Source organism: Vanacampus margaritifer, chromosome 2 (genome assembly GCF_051991255.1).
Source record: "Vanacampus margaritifer isolate UIUO_Vmar chromosome 2, RoL_Vmar_1.0, whole genome shotgun sequence".
Classification (NCBI taxonomy): Eukaryota; Metazoa; Chordata; class Actinopteri; order Syngnathiformes; family Syngnathidae; genus Vanacampus; species Vanacampus margaritifer.
The window spans coordinates 35,858,443-35,872,297 of NC_135433.1; positions in this window are offsets into that span (position 1 = coordinate 35,858,443).

Here is a 13,855-nt window from a genome sequence, read left to right on the forward strand (position 1 = left end):
GACGTGTATGTAGTTTAATATAACATCACAGCAACAATTAATTGGCTGACATCCAATATAAGATATGTATTTGTGTAAAGAGTAATGTAAACATTGAAAATGGCATGATAAGCATGTACAGTATGTAAGAAGTGATTTCCAACATTGCTAAGTGTTAAAGCTGATACCTTTTTACTTTGATTAAGTGTTTTGAACCAACACGCCACTATGAGCTGGGAATTTGACTCGCTGATTCATTGGAGTCACAATGTCCGTTATTTCCTTGACAAATGTGCTTCTCGCCCTGTTTCAAAATTGGTGCCAGTAAACGGTGAAATGAGATATTCTCCCTCCCTCCAGTATTGTTGCAGCCAAACACCACAGAGTAGTACACATTTTTTATTTTTAAATTGGCTATCAGATTTAGCACCGGAACAAAGCAATGCGTAGACCTCCAGGATGGTCACTGCGGCCATGTCTAGAAAGGCATGGCGTGATGGGAAAAATATCTGCAGTACGGTATATGGGGTAAATTACGCAAACAGGTTTGTTATTGCAGGAAACTGGGGATAAATGTGATAGAAATGGGAAAAATAAATCCAGGTTAACGTTGTCTGATGTTCGGCTGCTCTACAAGAAATACAATTATTTATAGCCAACCACATTTTAGTATTATAGAATTATATATTAAGTAACGGGGCAGGTCAGTGGATGAGTAGCGCGCCCACCTCACAGTTCTGAGGATTGGGGTCTATCTCAGCTCCTCCTTTGTGGAGTTTGTTCATTTTCTGCTTGCATGGGTTTTCTCCTGTAGCGCCGACTCATCCCACATTCCAAAACAACGTAAGTAAGGTTAGCTGAAGACTCAATTTTCCATAGGAGTGTGGAAATATCGTATCGATTGTCTGTCTATTTGTGCCATGGAATTGTCCTACAGGGTGTACCCCGCCTCAAAGTATTTTGGTGAACCAGAAGATTTTATATGTGGCCTCAAAACTATTAAATCATGTTGTGGTCACATGACCACACATTTGTTGCGTTGGATAGTTTAGTGCAGGGTCCCCAACTAAATTGGCAAGAGGTCCACTAACCCGATCAGTCCAATTGACCGGGATCCGGACATGAAAAACACCCAACTGCAATAATTTCATTTTCTGCTTTTTTTATTCAATAGTAAACATGTCAATTCATTGACAAAAACCTCAATTTCTTAAATAATTCAACTTATTTCTAGTCTAGTCCCCATCACTAGTTATGAATACAACAATTTTCACATTATTGCCTTCCTCTTTCAGCATTTCCTTTATGGCTGTGATACCCAAAATGTCCTCTATAAATGTTATAGTTTCCTCCTGATAGAATCAGACATACATCAAAAGCTGAAGATTGTCACTTAGATAAGTTGATTGATTCAACTTGCTAGGGGGTGCAATTCTTGGAACTGGACTTTGGCGGCAGGGCGAATCAGCGACCATTGGACCTTAAAACTTGCTTTCCTTTCTCTTCAAATGATGTGTCTGCCATTGCTTCCAAACATTCCTCGACTATTCCGGAGTCAGTAAAAGGATTTTTGTGTAAAAATCTGCATGCGTAGTGAGCACTAATAGGAAGATAAACGGAGCTACTAGCGCTCGATTCGGTAAAATTAAAACATATGCTTCAGTCCATTCTCTTTTCAGTGTCTACTTTTCTGACTTTTGATAACGGCATACTTCATCACGTTTGTCGTGAGAATGCGTGTACTCCAAAAAACAAAACAAAAGTTTGTGAGCTTACCGGACTCCGGCTTTGTCAAAGGATCCCGTGCTCAAATATAGCTGCCCTTGCGCGCGCCTATTCAGAAATCGTCTATCAGTAAAACTGAATATATTTCCCCCCCAGTACATACTGTATTGTTGTGGAGTAGATCTTTTCCTCCACGTGTTCGTTTTCTTTCGGGTAGTGAGAATGTTGGTTATCTGAATACAGGCTGGAGATCGATGAACAGTTCCTTCAAAGCTTTTATTTCTACAGAATATTCCGGGCACAAGTGAGTTACAGACAATGGCTGTAGCCTCTCACAAGTGCGAAGATTACAGAGGACTTACAATATTCTTATACTATCTTGAAGGGCAGTACCACACAGTTTCCAGTAAACAGTTCAACCGGAGTTGACCGGACCTACACGATAACATTCAAGGACACTATTCAGGCACAAAATAAAAGCCCATTTGAGGAATAGAGGAGGTTTTTCAGTCATGACTGCACATGGCAGAAATTGCGATGACACTCACAAAGATACATCCGTAGAACAAAGCTCTACTGAGGAAATAAGGAAATTAAAACAGTTATGACTAAATCTGGGCAGAAGACCCTCTTCAATATTTTTAGAGGTCTGGATGAAAGAACCCCGGGTTTAGTTATTGCCTTGTTCTCCCCGATGTTAGGCTGCTTGGTAATCAGCGTTAGCAACATTAGCTTATTTTGTCGATGATAGTTAATCTAAAGTGTGTAAATGGATGAGGGAATTATAACTATTTTCTATGTGTGAGGTGAATCCTTCATAGAATAAAGTATAATAAAAAGATGCATTGTTCAGTGTAACTGGCTATTTTCTGTATTAAACTTAAATACAAAACAACGTTGCGACCCTTTCTGGTCCGCATTAGGCTACTTGTTACCATTTTGATACATTTTGATCTTTGCCTGTGGTCTTTACTCTAATGAGTTGCTATCTGGTGGATGATGTGTGCATGTACATGCAGGGTAGCATCTGTAGATGAAGCGTGACTCCATGTGGACAACATCAAGCCTGCCGCAGCCTATTTTCCATGTGGTTTCCTCCTGACCGTAGGGGGACGTGAGTGTCTGATGGTCTTCCACTTGAATACAGTTGGCCTGGTGCCCAAAGCCAGGCCTGTGACCTCCTTGACTCTCTCCCTCTCCCGCTCTAAATTCTCTGCATTGTCTTGCTACACCTGTGGCCTCTGGCTGCTTCTGCCCAGTTCATTTCCTGATACGGAAATATATGCACGCTGCATATATACAGACCCCGTGTGTGTAGTCAGTGGTAGAGAATGTGCTTTATTCTTATTCCGTTTATGTGCCTCATATTGTTTGTGTGTCCTTTAGAGAATATTTGAACAAGCAGAACATCTGACAAAATGTCCCATCTCTGCACTCTCTATTCCCACCGCTTTCCCTCAGGAGGCTGTGATCACATTTGTAACACAGATCTTCTGTCTCAAAATCAAATATCTCTGACTCACATCTGAAAGGCGCAGGCTTTGTTCTGATGAAGGTTACAGGCATGTACATGTGGTATGTGTTTGTGTGTTTCCTATTAAAAAATGTGTTTTTTCATGCTGCTGTGTTGTGGCGATGTAGCCAATTGGGCAGCAAATGGATATACTACAGCACGTCTTCTGTTTTACACGCATCTCTTTTTTACTCCCTTTTTTCTTCCTCTTGATTTTGTCATCTATAGCATGTGTTGTTCCTGTGCCGGTTTGCCCATTCACATTGGTTCTTGGTAAATGTGAGTTCATCTCTGTGCCTGTGTGAGGCCGCTGCTAGTCACACGTCTCTCGGCAGGGCATTAGCCCTCCGTAAAGGCAAGGTCAAAGCAACACAGAACACACAGATGCAAACAGTGAGCGCTCTTGGCGAACCTCCCAGGCATCGACTCCTCATTCCATTTTCCGGCAGAGGAAACCTTCAAAGAGAATTGAATTATAGAACCTACTCTGGAAGCATGTGGAATATAGTTTGTGTAAAAAATAAATAAATACAAGTATGTGACTCTTTGCTGTTAGACTTAAAACAGTAAACTCACAGGATTGCACAAATGAAGCTCATTGTATCTCTTAACACAAGCAGCATATTTCAATAGTTGTACAGTTAAAAGAGATTCCTGATGTAGTATGCGGTGGATTTTAAAACTGGTTTTATTATGTTAAACGATGCCTCTGAAACCACACAATTTTGATATCAATAAAAAAAAAAAATGGCAAGAAGAAAAAAAAAGTTGCACAATGCCTTGAAGTTTGATGGGCTGTCATGTCAGACGTCACATGATACGGTAGCTACTAGGGGTGTGAATTGCCTAGTACCTGGCAATTCGATTCGTGTCAAGATTCATAATTCGATTCGTGTCAAGATTCATAGGTCACGATTCGATTCAATACCGATTAATCCCGATGCGAATCTATACATTGATTATTTCTTTTTCTTTTCTTTTTTTTTTAACTCAAATTTAGAAAATACTAATCAGTAAACTTGTACATGGACACTAAGATTTGTATGAAAATGTATTTATCTGAAAACTCAGGCTTATAACTGAGCCACTGCATTTAACAAACAGGTTGCAGTCTGTTTCATGTTTGAACAGCACTGACATCAAATATCAAGGCTTAATGTTCCATTAATATAACATTCTTCCATGCTTAACGTGTGAATCCTAACCCTAAGTAAGACGGTTTGTTGAATATTCCCATAAAAAATGTATGTTTAAAAATCGATTTGACCGCATATCGAATCAATTCAAGAATTGCGCACTGTAATATTACGATATATTGCAGAATCGATTTTTTCTTACACCCCTAGTAGCTACTCTATCATAGGAGACCCTAACGTGCCTCACAAGAACTCAGATCAAACAAACATCAAAGGGTTAACTGCCATGTTGTACTCACCAACCTTTTTGAAACTGAGAGCAACTTCTTGGGCACTGATTCATGATAAGGCCGACTACCTATAGTTTGATAAGCACTTCTGTGGTTCCTTCAGATTAAACTACCGTACTTTGTTTTTTCGTAAATTAATTAGGATTTAGATACTGGTTTAGTCAATACCATGTAAGAAAATAGTCAAAAATGTTTGTCCATGTCTTATTTTGATTAAACACAGATGATAATCAATCTGCTTTCATGAAGGACTAAAGACATCAGAGAATATTTACAGTTGAGAGGCTGAACTCAGAGGATTTGGACAATTTTAAGCTCAACAATGGTTCAAACCGATTACACTGTCATAAAAATAAATTGCTGATTAATTTGCAGATCGATTAGTTATCGATTAATTTGGACACGTCTAGATATTTAAAACTTTTTTTTTTTATTGCTGTGGTTCTGCTGAGTATAATTAATACATATAACTACACTAAATATAAGAATAAACTTTTACAAAATGTGTCATCGCATGTACTTTCTTTTTTTTGCAAGCTTATTTTCCGTCTCACCTCCTCAGAACTCATCTTCTGCTCTATACTTCCCGTGTCGGCTTGACAGGTGTGTCAATTATTGCTGTTTGTTTCCTCTTCCTTTTTGTTTCAAGAAATGTCTTGCCCAAGGACACAACATCAACACATGACTTGGAGACAGTGGGATTTGAACAACCAACCTTTCGCTTGCTGCATAACCTGTTCTACCTTTTGAGCCACAGTCACCACCAAAATAAGCTGTAAAAAAATGATCTTTACAAAAGTTAAGCATTCACATTCAGAATTTTGGCTGGGGAGTCCCAGACACATTATTTGACAAAAATACGATGATACATTTTCTGCCCTCCCCTCAATAGCATCCACATAGGTCGTTTTTATGTGACCAAAATTACGACCAAGCGTTACGCATTCTGTTTTAGCTATTGAAAATGAAAAACTGAACGAAACAGTAGGGAATAAAATCTCAGCACATTGCAGCAACTTAAATCATTTTTTTAATGTTGTTTATTAAAAAAAAAAATACATTTAATTTGAATCACTGTCATGCGCTTAGTGTCAACATGTTTTTAGCATGAATTCCATGTGGCTATGTTTCATGCACATTTTTTGTTAGAAACTCACTCTCGTTACTTTCAGTCCCACTACTCAAATGAGGAGTACATTACTTACATTGGAGAATGCTTTGTTATTGTTATATAATTCATTGATTGTACCATATCTGACCTGTTGCATTGAAGTGTGGGGGTGTGCTGGCAAAACCTACACCGAACCCATTTTTCTTTTACAGAAACGTGCTATTTGTGTTGTTTTTGGATGTGGATACAGAGATCACACTGATCCAATATTTATACAACTAAAAACTTTAAAATTGTATGAATTCAATTCAAAATTTATTTGTCATTGCAAATAACATGGTTATAAATAACGAGGTAACGTTATGAGCCCCAAATACTGGCATAGTGTGTCTATAAAGTGCAGAAGTGCATATGAAATGTCTAGTTAAATGCATTAATCATATCAAAATAATAAACATGGACATTTTTGGGGGAAGAATTGATGGAGTTTAACAGCCTTAAAATACATAATGTATAAAGCCCATCATTACATTTTACCAATTAAAATGCAAATCAAATTCATAAAAAGGGAACATGAGTACAAATTAAGAGGAACAGATATCTTTTCCAAACCTAAATACAGAACAAAACAAAAAGAACGATGAATTTCAACTCAAGGTGTCAGTTTGTGGAACAAACAATGGATTATAAAACTAAATCATCTTAGTCTATTTGTATTTTTTTTTTAAATGTATAAAAGCTCAATTATTGAAAATATATATAAAGCACAAGGTGATGCTGTTGAATTATTATGTTTAATTGTTACATTGAAAGTGTTTTGAGTGCTTGATGTCATTTATTTTGTGTTGATCATTTTTTTGTGTTGATCACAGGCAGATATCATAAAGTTTTACTTCTTTGTCCCCTTTCATTCCTTTTTTTTTGAAGAATTAAATATTTTTTTTGAATTGAACTCAATAGATTTTTTAAAATTGAAATTCAATTAGTACATTCAAATAACGACATAAAAAAAAGTTGCTTGAGATGGACCGATACACATTTTGAGAAGTTGAACATTTATATGATCAAAATTAGTTAAAAAAACACACCACTCAACGTTCCTTTCCTTTTTTCTATAAGGCAGGTATGTCATTATTTTGATACTTTTTCTTTCAGGGAATCAGGTGCCACTGATATTTGCTATTTTAATGTTCACACACACACTGCCTCATAGAATGAAATCAAAGGAAAGTTGAGTTGTGTGTTCCTTTAAAGAAGGCAGCAATTTTAGCTTAGCAAGCACACGGTAGCCTGGTCATACCATCTATTTTTCTTTCCTCTCGTCAGTCTTTCCTCTGGTCTCTTGAGGTCTCCCTAATTTGTTGGAATTTAGATGTTTCATGGGTTGGTGAAAGACTCTGGTTGGTAACCCGGTGGGTAGTAGGTAATGTCTGGTCGGTGCTGGATTTCACTTTCCTTTCTTTTCTTTGATCCTTCCTCGGGTCTACTGACAACCTCACGACTCTAGCTGGATTCTGAAGTATTCAGTTTAGGTGAACGGTATGGAATTTTTAATAGGTTTTAGGTGAACTAAAGAATACACACTCCCACGCACGCACACATGCACACACACATACACACGCACATGCGCATACTCACGCACATACAAAATAAAAAAAAAGAGAGAGAGCAATGATGATGACATGTCGAATCGGTAAAATTACTGAATCAACAATACTGAGCTCTCTCAAAAAAAAATAAAAAATTAAAATTAAAAGGACAGAGAGAGGGAAACATCCCATCAGTGCGACCACTGAACACTACCTGGTAAGTGTTGAGCCACGCTAAGCAGAGTAGCCACCTTGCCGTTGAAAAAGGGCCATTTTTTTTCAATTAACTCTTTGACTGGCAGACGTTTTCAGAAACGGGATGTCGCCAGTGCCAGCCGATTTAAGCATTTTGACTGATCTTTCAAGGTCCACAGAAAATGTTGTGTTTGGACTATGGAAACACACATACTACCAAATGAAAGATTGAACTCTCATCTTTCATCAGAAAAAAAAGTTTGTTTCTACCTTATTCCGTTCTTCAGTAATCAACAATAGAAAATGGTTAGTTTCACCGAAATGCTCTGTTTTGAAACAAAAAGCGGAGAAAAAGAGCTTTTTGTGAAACTATGTTATTTCATGCACTCTAGTGAATTCTACACTTCTTTTTGTCCATGAATGATGCCACAAACACCTAAATAGTGCTTTACTTTTGTAAAACGCTATCACCAACAATGAAAAAGTGTTTTTTGGTTGCAAAATACGTTTATTTCCGTTCAACAGTGTAACAATTTGACAAAACAATTTCGCAAACTATTTACAAATGTGTGCAACTGTGGTGCTATTTACAATTATGTGGATGTTTCAAATACAGTTTTTCTTTTTGTAACGCTCTCCTGCGTGCAAGGAGAGGGAGCAGGATTTGCACAACAGCTACGTTTCACTTGCGATGGCTCCTTTCGCGTGCAGACGTTACACTTTCTTGACGGCCTTTTTTTCCGGGGAATAGCAAGTAGAAGACTGTACACACTCCTCCAATGAATATCCATTGGACTCGGGGCACTCTTCGTCGTCCGATTGAACGTCCGCCTGAGCGTGCTCGGTTGTGCTCCGCGTTTTCCGGTGTTTGCATCGCTAGCCGGTGAACCTTTATGACGTCGTCATAGCCGCCGCGTCAGCGCTTCCAACTTCGGCGTCAACCTCGGAGTCACCATCATCATCATCGATGATGATCATCGTCGTCATCAATGTGCTCTTTAGCGTTGGTCGATGCCTTTCGTCTTTGAAAAAAATTCCCAAGTGTGAGCTGCTTGCGGTCGCCATTGTTCGCTTCTTCAGCCAGCTAGCTCCGCCTCACGTCTTCTACTGCCGCGTCAATGCTTCCAACCTCGGAGTCACCATCATCATCATCGATGATGATCATCGTCATCATCAATGTGCTCTTTAGCGTTGGTCGATGCTTTTCGTCTTTTAAAAAAGCTTGAGCTGCTTGCAACTGGTCGCCATGTTCTCTTCCCTTCCCCAGCCATTATCCCCTCTAGCTCCGCCTCACGTCTTCTACTGACGCCTACCCAATCTTGTCAAAAGAGAGTCATTGCTGCCATCTAGGGGCCAAAAATAGTTATTAGGCTAACTAGATCTGCTTGAAACTTTCACCACAGCTGGCCAAGGCTTTCCTCCACCCGTTTCAAAAAATAAAATAAAATAAAATTGGATGACGTCTTTTAACGTCATTGGCGGCCCTCCGTAGGTTTTTACTTGACATCTTTTAACGTCCACATTTTGACAGCTGCGTCTTCATTTCCTGTAGAAAAAGAAATCATTTTGTTTGTCGGAGAGCAAACATTAGATCTTAGTCAAGTAGGTAAAGTCTATAGAACATTGATGAATGTTGTACCCTTCTGGGTTTTGTTTTCAAGAAATTGCTTTGTCAGTAGAACGGAACAACACATGGCTGGAAGGGGTGCGAGGTCAACCGCAGTTCAAAAAGAAAGCTAAGTAAATTATTTTCTAATGTCTCATCAAAAGGCCTGAGTTGCCAGATAAGTGATTGAAAATAAAAATATGAACCAATTTGCAATAACCAAGAGTTTCCTTTGAGTTTCAAATAGAACAAATTAATCAGTGTATTTGAGAACATGAAAATGTTGACTTTACACTCAAGTGAAAACACATTTTAGTCTCCAATCAGACACTATCCATTCAGACGCCCGCCCACCTCCCTCCACAAATGCAATGTTACACAAACAGATGGCAAGTGTGATGCATGCACAAAAAAACTAAACACATTGAGATACCCAAGCAGATGTGTTGAACAAAATAAAGCACACACATTGAAAACTCAAGTGGAAGCTTTGTCAAAAAAGACTTTTAACCGTGGTCATTTACACACAGAAAGCAGCCAGCAAACAGATGCGCATGAAAGTGCAACCGATGCAAAAGGCAAAAGGTTGTCCCCCTGAGTGTACATTGTAGAGGGAAGTGAAGGACCTGTGTATCCGCAACTTGGATCGGGAGCTCAAGAAACACAAAACAGCAGGTTGGGTGAGAGAGGGAGCGCACAAGACGAAGAGTAAGGGAAAGACAGGGGGAGCAGATGGGTCAGCCATCTGCTAGATGGAGGAAAAGCGAGGGATGTGAAAGGAGGAGGGAAAGCGCGGGAGAGTTGATGTGTGTGTGCGCGCGTTGCGAATAATGGGAATTGGGAATGTATTTGTGTGGATGAAGTGTGAGTCTTGTGTAGGAGTTTGATGCGCTCACAAGGGGTCCATCATCCAAGCCAGGTGCCAATGGTCAGTGCAACACACACATTAAAGGATTGTGAGGTTTTATGTGAACATTCAAGAGGACATATTATGGAAAATGTACTTTTTAATGGCTTGTTTACAAATAGTTGAGTGTCTGGAGTGCTTGCCAGTGCCCACCTGCCCAGTGGGAAGTAATCAAGCCATCTTGCTTATTTTCACCTGCAAGCGATATGTTGGGAATTTCGCTGGATTGTGACTAGTTTATAAAATATTGTACATCCCCCACATGAAGTTTCTCCAAACGTGACTTGGAACTCGGCTGGGTGAAGAGCCACCATTTTCAAGCATCAGTCATTGTCTGTTTATATGGGACTACAAGGAAGAACTACCATTTTTAAAGCTATTTTACGCATGCATTTTTACATTGCATTGTTCTTATACTAGGCTTGAATTTATTTTTTTTTACTTTGAGGAGAAAATGTCTAACCTTGTGAAACATTTTTTTTTTTTGCAGGTTAATCTCAGGGAACTGAAGCAAGGGTTTTATTAAACAACAAAAATATGACAATACTGTAGAACGAATGAATAACTCGTTTTCTTTTTTTTCTAGAATCACCGGTTTTTGTTTCTGAAATTCACAATGTCTATAGCAGCAAAAGCTAAACTGATTAAAAAAAAACTATTTATCCGATAAAATTTATAAAAAATAGGGGTGTCAAAATTTGTGTGTTAATTTTGAGTTAATTTAAAGTTTCCTTAATGCCACAATTTTTTTTAAACGCGCGATTAATGACCGCCATTTACTTGGAAAGCCTGTACTGAGGGAATTCCAGCCTCAAGGCAGCAGACACATCCACGTCAAAATTTAGCAGTAATAAATGTAATAATAATGCATATATTTGTGGAGACAGGGGTCAAGTTGTATTTTACAATTTTAAAAATGTGCAGAATTTCACAAATTACTTCATGTTAAACATTAGATAGCTCTTAATATGAAAAGAAAATGCACTAGGCTGGCTGTCACCAATGTCTTACCAATGCAATTATGCCATCTAGTGGCAGATAATTGAACTCAACACAAATCAATATCACACTCGTTTTTTTCCCCCAGTACAAGACAGCTTTTTAATTTTAGCTCAATTTTATGAATTCTTATGAAATTACTGTATCTATGACTAAAGAGTGCAGCCGTATTTCTATTAGTTTAACACTTTTTCCACTTTTATGTTAACAAGAGTATGAAAACTTAGAAACAAATATTTTATTGTACATTTTATTGTACATTTAGAAATATAAATTTGCGATTAATCCTGAGTTAACTATTGAAGTCATGTGATTAATTATGATTACAAATTATAATCGCCTGACACCCCTAATTAAAAATGATTCCTTTACTTGTTAGAGCAGCATAGAAATAGTAGTACCAACATCCTTCACTGTTTCCACAACAATTGAAGTTTTTAACTTTGTTTCCAAACTAATTTACAGTGGGAATCCCCCCACTAACAGACAACAAAATATACATTAAAATGTGTAAAACAAAAAGGGGTGGGGGTCGGGGGGGCAACAGCATCCATATACCGTTTGTATGGTTAAATGCATCTGTTTTGAGGAGCTGATCTGGTTTCTTCTGTTGGAAAAATCTGCCTTTGTATTGTCATTAAAGTTGAAATGTGTCCACATAGAACTCCTTTTCTTTTCATTCACTTTCTTAACTATTCCAATAGTTAAGAAAATGTCTCCTCGCTCTGTTTCCGTCTCTCTCACCCGCCTGCCACTTCGGCTTTTATGCACATGCACTCAGACTAATTGACAATTAGTCTCTGACAATTAGTAATTGACAATAATTTGCAGGCTCTTTTAAATTAACGATGCTAGCTCAGTTTCATTCACGACCGACAGACACATCAGTACTTTGTTGTCTAGGCATTGGAATCCCAGTTTTGCGAGTCAGTCATTAATGAGGCACATATTACAAATTTTCACACCAAAATGCTGCGATGCAAACTGCTTTTTTTGAGTCTTGTAACAGGAGAACAGTATGGCTTAAACACAATGAGAACATTGCTGCTGTTGGCCACAGCTCACGCCCAGACACTCACAAGCATATATTTAATACAGGTACACAGAAACTACAATACATAATTGGCTGAGATGTCCGGGTTGGTAGTCTTATTAAGAAGATGTTTGATTACTTCAAATGACTGCGTACATACCCTGTCAAGAAAGATGTATTGCCAGTCAGTGGTTGCTCTGAAGTAGACGAGTGGGGATTAGGTCGAACAAGTGGAATTTGGAATTTCACTTTGACACAGTCAATCTTATTACACTCACTTACATTCAAGAATAAAAATGATAACCCAGGGAAAAGGAACCCAGTTGCTGCCAGCAGGATCGAGTAGACCACATCAAATGACACCTTACAGTCACCAATTCCTCAAAATTCACTTCCAATGGGCACTAAGGGTTAATATTCGGAATCACTGCATGCTTGTTGGTTAACTTTCTAGGTGCTGTCACCCCTGGTCGGGCGAGGGCGGCTCTGCCCCTCCTTTGGCTGCTGGGTGGCGGCTGCGTTTCGGCCGTTTCCTGGGCCTCTTGGGGGTGCTGCGTTGGGGTGCTCTCTCTGTTGTCTGGGACGGCGCCGTCCCGGCACACTCCGTGCCCGGCGACGCAGTTTGGGGTGGGTGGGCCTCCGGGTTGCCCCGTGGTTCCCTCTCCCCTTTGTCCTCCTTGTCGCCTCTCCCTCCTCACCACCCCCCGCCCGTCCTCCTCCGCCTCCCGGTTCCTTATCCCTTGTCACCCTTCCTCTACGCCCCTTTTCCTGCTGCCCTGCCGCCGCCCCTTCCCCTTCTTGTCGTCTCCTCCTGGGTTTGCCCTGGCACTGACAAGGCCTGGGGGGCCCTGGGGGTTTGTGCTTTCCCTGTACTGGCCGGGGTCGACGGCTCCCCTCTTTGGTGGAGGTTTTCATGCATGCCAGATCCACCACACCAGCATCTACCGAAATTCAAACACAATCTGCTCCTTCCTCTAGTCGCTGAATCGGTGGCGGCTCATGTGGATCTCACTCTGCTTCATCCATCCTTACTTCCTTTCTTTAGTCTTTCCTTTGGTCTCTTGAGGTCTCTCTAATTTGTTGGATTATACGTATATGCTTCTGAGGTTGGTGAAAGATTCTGGTTTGTAACCCTGTGTGTAGTAGGTGGTGTCTGGTCGGTGCTGGATTTCCCTTTTCTCTCTCTTATTTTTTTATCACTCCTCGGGTCTCCTGACAAATGGACGGGAATTGGAATTCTGAAGTATTCAGTTTAGGTGAAGGGTATGGGATATTTAATAGGTTCCAGGTGAATTAATGAGCACAAACTCGCACGCACAAATGCACACGCACGCACAAATGCACACACACGCACACAAAAAAAAAGCGAGCGCAATGATGATGACATGTTGAATCGGCAAGATTACAGAATAAACAATAATGAGCTCTTTCTCTCTCTCTCTCTCAAAAAAAATAAATAAAAATGATTTGAACAGGCAGTTTTTTTTTTTTAATTGATTTATTTAGCTTTTACTAGATTTGTGTTTATTTGTTCAATAAAACAAGTTTACGCCTTATATTCTCACAGTGGAGTACACCAATCAACCATAACATTATGAGCACTAGACATTCAATACAAAAGCTGCATCTAAAATGTAGCTTTTGCTAAGGTGATAATTATCACAGAGTGGAATTAATTTAACATGTTCAATATTGTAGTTGTCATTTGCACGTAATTACTGATGTGTCTGACTTCTATGCAGGCAGTGTTGTTCCAGTTCCCACTCAGTGAC